The following is a 6,306-nucleotide window of genomic DNA, read 5'->3' as shown; positions in this document are numbered from 1 at the left end:
TTCCACTTGGCACTTTCCATCTCTGTCCCTAAAATGGTGGGTGCTGGCTCCAGGTGGCTAGCATTTAGCTCCGTGCTTCTCACACTGTGGTGAAGAATCTTTTTCGTTGTTTTAATTTCCAATCTGTTGCACACCACTACTTTGTGAAATGCAGTAAAAATAAGTGACAAAAACGAAGTAAAAATATGAAGCAAGAGAGCTATACGGAAAACAAGCTCAATCACTTTATGAATAGATTTCACACATCAGTCCACTGATCCCACGCTGAGAAACAGCGGCAACGTTGAAGTGCTGTGAAGTTTTTCGATGTCCGCTCTCGCCTGCAGTCCTCGTTGCGCACTGGCCCGGAGAGCGCCGCGTGAGTGGCACTGAGCGCGGCGGAGCCTCTGTCGTGTTTCTCCTCTGTCTGGAAGCGCACTCAGCCGGTGCGCAAATTTCAGGGCTTCCCCAGCGCTGGGGCATGATGCTTGGAAACAGGGAAGTTTACCAAGTTACCCGAATGCTGCTGATTGAAAGTAAATGGAGACATTCTGCCTTTTTTTAGTCGTTTCACAATAACCCCGCCCAACATGTTACAATGAGCCACATGCTCGGCTTTGTGAGCCCCCTTCCCCTAAAAAGTCATTAAACGGTTTCTGAGGAAACTTCTCCCGTACCGATTTGAGCAGTGGACAATCTACTCCCTATGTTTTTACTTTTAAGTGAAACCATTGAATGATTCTTTGACTTAAAATTCACCTCTAAAAATCAAGATTTTTCAACGCGTCCTATAGTCTTGTTACCTTGAAGTTGGCATCTGGCCTCATTATGCCTTTAACAGTTCGCACTTCTAATCATCAACAAAGTACTTTCACATATTTGGGCGAAAATACCAACAGTAAATGCTATGTAGGAAGGTAATATATGCTTCCCGTCAGCGCACACACGCAGACCCCGTTCTGGCCATATGCTAGCAAAGTCCATTCTTGCAAGCAGTTTCCTATTAGCGTTAAAACACACACACACTCACAACATAATGAACTAGGTGATATGAATAACTCCCACATCAATTATAACATTATATACATTATTTTAAGGCACACACTCTTCTTTGATGAGCCTGACTGCTAATTGACATAAAATTTAGATTTACATTAAAATATCTTCATAATCGTAGTATCGTTTTTATTAAAAATGTAGAACACTTAGAAGGACGAAAGTACAATAGCAGTCACTTTCTATGTGGCTTTTTCCTCCATGAGTGAACGTTGATAGAGCTGATGATTGTGCCTCTTTCAGAATAACGTGCTTTCTCTTTGGTCGTGTTTCTAGATAAGTCAAAGACTATATCAACAAATGGACGTTAAATTTAAATTTCAGAACTTAAATAGAATTTCAGTTGCCTAGTTTCATTATCACATTTCGTTATTCCAGATGATCAGATTTTCGTCCATTAAAATCCCAATATCAAACACCAATGGGTTTTAAGAGAAGACAGGGGAAGAGAAAAAATGTGAAATAATGTTGCGATTTTAGTTTGCAATAAGATACAGGACCAAATATGTAATAACAAAAATTAGAAATAAAACTGAACATTGCAACATGAAATAAAAATGTAGGACTCTAGGAACGCCTGGGTGGCTCAGTCAGTTAAACATCCGACTCTTGACCTCAGTTCAGGTCTTCACCTCAGGGTTGTGAGTTCAAGCCTCACACTGGGCTCTGTGCCAGGCCTGTAGCCTACTTTAAAAAAAAATATAGGACTCTAGCTTCTTCTTTTTTTTTTCTTTGAATGTAGTTGTTAGTAAAGAATAATCACTACTGAAAACTCTAGAAATTGGTGTTGGTGTCAATCATATTTTGATATTTAAACGTATGATGTTGGGGTGCCTGGCTCAGTCAAAAGAGCACACAACTCTTGATCTCAGGGTCATAAGTTCGAGCCCATGTTGGGTGCAGAGATTACTTAAATAAATAAACTTTTAAATAAATAAATGAAGTATGATGTTATTTTTCATTAATTCCATCTTAAAAATCAAATTCGTATTGAAGATACTAAACAAAGTGATAAATCGTAACTATACAGAAAAGAAAACCACTTATTTTATCAGAATTTCTACTGGCATCCAGAGGAGAGTGATCTTAAATTAGAAACAGTTTTTTTTTTTTAAACACAAAACAAAAACCGCTTGGTATCTTAGCTAATGAGATAATAACAACTATTATAGTAGTATTTCATCGTTTGTAAAAGAAGCAACATTTGCACATTTGTTGCCATTACCAGAATGACTTTTTAATGGATATTGCAATAGCTTATATCAGATAATCAGACTGAGAGTCAGTCTATTCTGCCAAATACAAAATTCAACAACATGTTTCTATCTTACAAAAGTGTTTATTCCACTTCTTTAAATAGCCGAAAGAGAAAAGCGTTGCTTATCCAATGATATGTTTATGTAACAAATATCTTTGTCATGTTGTGATCCACCCAACCTTTTTTCCTTAAGTTACACATAGAAAAATAGTATAGATTTAACTCATTATGAGCTCTTATTTCTTCACAGGTAAACATATTTACTTAAAGAAAAACATGCAACTGCCATGCGAAAGTTTAAAAATAACAGACTGATGAATTTTAAGAAGAGATAGAGTGTCGGGCTTGGGAAGAAGACTATTTGCAGAGGAGCTAGATGGCTTAGGGGTAGATGATGTGAGAAGGATCTGGATACTCCAGTAGACCACACTGAAATGAGATAGTGATAAAACGAAGGGCAAAAAGAGAACAAAATCCAGACTGAGTTAATGGAAGTGACAGTCTTATGCTTGGCACCGGAACATAGTTCCAGCTCCGTGAACCATACTTTAAGAAGGTGATGGGTGAATTACCGTAACTCCGAAAGAAGAAGCCCAGAAGACTGGGTATCTGTCACATTTAGAATGATTAAAACAGAAATCACAACTGACAGTTGACAAACAGAATCTGACCACACAAATGTATTTTATTTGGTTTGCTCAGTGCTGAACTACACAGTGCTTTGAAGTTTAGAACGTATGCTAATGCTTAGAAGTCAAGAGATTTCTCATACAAACCACATTTCTAGTTTTTCTTGGAAATTAAAAGCTCTGGCAGCATTAAGTCCCACATTTTCACCTTGGTGACAATCGACTAAAGCTGGGAGCTGCTGCCTACCCTCTTTTGATACAGTATGAATTCTTCATCTTCGCCCGGCCGACTTCACACATTCCTGCTAGAACCTGGCCTCGATAGGTATTTGAGTTTGTGATACGACAGATCTCTGGGTGAAGCTTTGGTTGCACGTGTTCTAAAAAGACAGGAGGGGGGCGCCTGGGTGGCACAGTCGTTAAGCGTCTGCCTGTGGCTCAGGGCGTGATCCCGGCGTTCTAGGATAGAGCCCCACATCAGGCTTCTCCACTAGGAGCCTGCTTCTTCCTCTCCCACTCCCCCTGCTTGTTTTCCCTCTCTCGCTGGCTGTCTCTCTCTGTCAAAATAAATAAATAAAATCTTTAAAAAAAAAAAAAAGACAGGAGGAGCTAGGGCTGTACTTTTCAATTATTTACAGATTGTCGCAGAGATGAGAAAATGAACTCACTCTGAGTTTTCACAGAAAGCCGAAGTAGGATCTAAATGTGGACTATATAGGGAGACAGGTTCTAAGAGACCAGAAGAAAAAATTGTATCCGTTGAGATAAACTAACAATAGAGATGTGTTTTTCAGAAAGGAGTGTGCACACTTACATTGGAGATATTCAGGCAAAAGCTGAGTGGCCAATAGCATTGTCCCCTTCATCCTGAAAATTAATGATTCTATATATTTTTAAAAAACCCATTGTGTTATACCAATGTAAATGAAAGTAGTACAGTTACATAGCTGCTCAACCAGAACATTCCTCCGCCTTGCTCTCAAAAGTCCTCTCCATCTTTCACGTGCATGTAGACAAGGGGAAATAGGACTTTTACAGGACAAAGGTAGTTGTTGCTCGGGATTTCTCATTTTTAACTTGAAACTTGCATACATAGGTATATTTTCTGTTAGTCTCCTCTCCATGTTTGGTCATAAGCTATGGTAAAATGCGGATGGGCAAGGAAATGTTGATGTAAAAACTTGTCTTTTTACTTAGACAGTGGTTTCAGCCTGAAAGTTACGGTGTTTTCCGCACAAGCAGTGAATTCACAGTTATTAGGTAGAATCATATTGGTTTTGGTCAGACCATTGTAGAATAAAATCAGTTAAGATTCTTCCTTTAAGAGACATAGAGAAAAGTTTTCAGCACCACTTTTAAAGCAAGTGCCTTTAAAAATCCAAAATGGAATTTAGTCAAGCATCTGGATCTCAAAACCAGTTTACAGCTTACCGGCTGATACGGGAAACAGAAGACCAAGTCGACTACAACACAAGGGAATGACCGCTCTACAAGGCAACTGACCCAATCTCTCTAACAAAGCGATGGAAAGCATGACGGGAGATGGAGGGTGGAGAGTGGAAAGGTGGACTATTAAAGAATAAAAGAAAATTTAGACACACTAAAAAGAAACAGAATGTCTAAACCTTGCCTGGATCATGACTCAAACAAAACAACTCAAGATAATTATGAGCAAATGGGAAATTTGGAACACAGATTGGGTATAAGGTAATATAATAAATACAGTTACAATTGAGTGAAACTTTGCTGGGGAGCAGGATGTGGACATATTCTTGAAGTTACATTCCACATATTACCTATAATTACAACGGGAAAAACTTACAATGGAGAAATTCTGGGGAACACAATCTTAATCAAATGAGAAAAAGTAATACCACCAATAATGGGACAAATTTACATCATGTATTTTTTTTAATTGAAGTATAGTTAGCACATAGTGCTGTATTAGTTTCAGGTGTGTAACACAGCGATTCAACAAGTCTATACATTATGCTACACTCACTCCCAGTGCCAACAAGTATCTTATGAGGTGTTGCATCCATATGATATGCATGCTGAAAAAATAAGGTGTTAACTGAAATCATGAGGCAACACATTTTATTTATTGAAATGTAGTTGACATACAGTATTATACCAGTTTCAGGTGTATAACTTAGTGATTCAACATTTACATACATTACAAAGTGATCACCATGATAAGTCTAGCTACCATCTGTCACCACACAGTTATGACAATATTATTAACTATATTCTCTACGCTGTACATTGCATCCCCTGTCGTATTTATTTTATAACTGGAAGTTTGTATATTTGATCCCCTTCCCCTGTTTCTCCCAACCTCCCCTCTCTCCCCACCCTGGCAACCACCAGATTGTTCTTTGTATCCAAGTCACTTCTGTTTTGTTTAGGTTGTTTGTTTTGGTTTTTAGATTCCACATACTAGTGAAATCATATGGTACTTATCTTTCTCTGTCTGACTCATTTCACTTAGGTCCATCCATGTTGCTGCAAATGGCAAGATTCAAGACTTCATTATCTTTTAGGACTGAGTAATATTCCATTATATACCTTGGCTATTGTAAATAATGCTGCAATGAACATAAGGGTGCATATTTCTTTTTGAATTAGTGTTTTCATTTTCTTTGGAAAAATACCCAGAAGTGGAGTTACTGGATTGTATTTCTATTTTCAATTTTTTGAGAAACCTCCATACTGTTTTCCACTATGGCTGCACCAATTTACACCCCCGCCGATGGTGCAGGAGAGTTCCCTTTTCTGTCCTGGACTATATGCAAACTTCAATATCATGAAAAACCCAAACCAAAGCAAACCAAAACAAACCAATCGACAAATAAAATCCTTGGAAAATGTTCTAGATTAAAGGAGACTAAGTGCAAAGTATGATCCTTGATTGGCTACTTGGCTCCTCGAGTGAGAATGAAATAAAGAGCTATAAAGGGCAGTCTTCAGACAATTGAGATATACTAAATATGGATTGTATATTAGTCAATTTTATCATATTAATGTTAAATTTGCTCTCTGAGGTCAATGTATTGAGGTTATATAGGAGAATGCCTGGTTCTTAGGGGATACAGGTTGATGTATGCAGGGACAAAGTATTGTGATGCCTGTAACTAATGCCTAAATGCTTTTCAAAAGATAAAATGTGTGTGCATGTGTGTGTGAGAGAGAGAGGGGGAGAGAGAAAAAGAGAACACTTTTGAGCAAGAGAGAAAAAGAGAAAGCAAATATGGCCAATTTTAACAATTGCTGAATGTAAATAAATGTGTTCGTTGCACTATTCTTACGACTTTTCAAAAGATTTGGTATTTTCCAACATCTAAACATTGAGAAAATTATTTTTATTTATGTAAAGTATGAAAA

The sequence above is a fragment of the Ursus americanus genome, chromosome 12 (assembly GCF_024610735.1).
Source record: "Ursus americanus isolate L20-20 chromosome 12, mUrsAme1.1.p, whole genome shotgun sequence".
Taxonomy (NCBI): Eukaryota; Metazoa; Chordata; class Mammalia; order Carnivora; family Ursidae; genus Ursus; species Ursus americanus.
Note: the sequence above shows the minus strand (reverse complement) of the source record.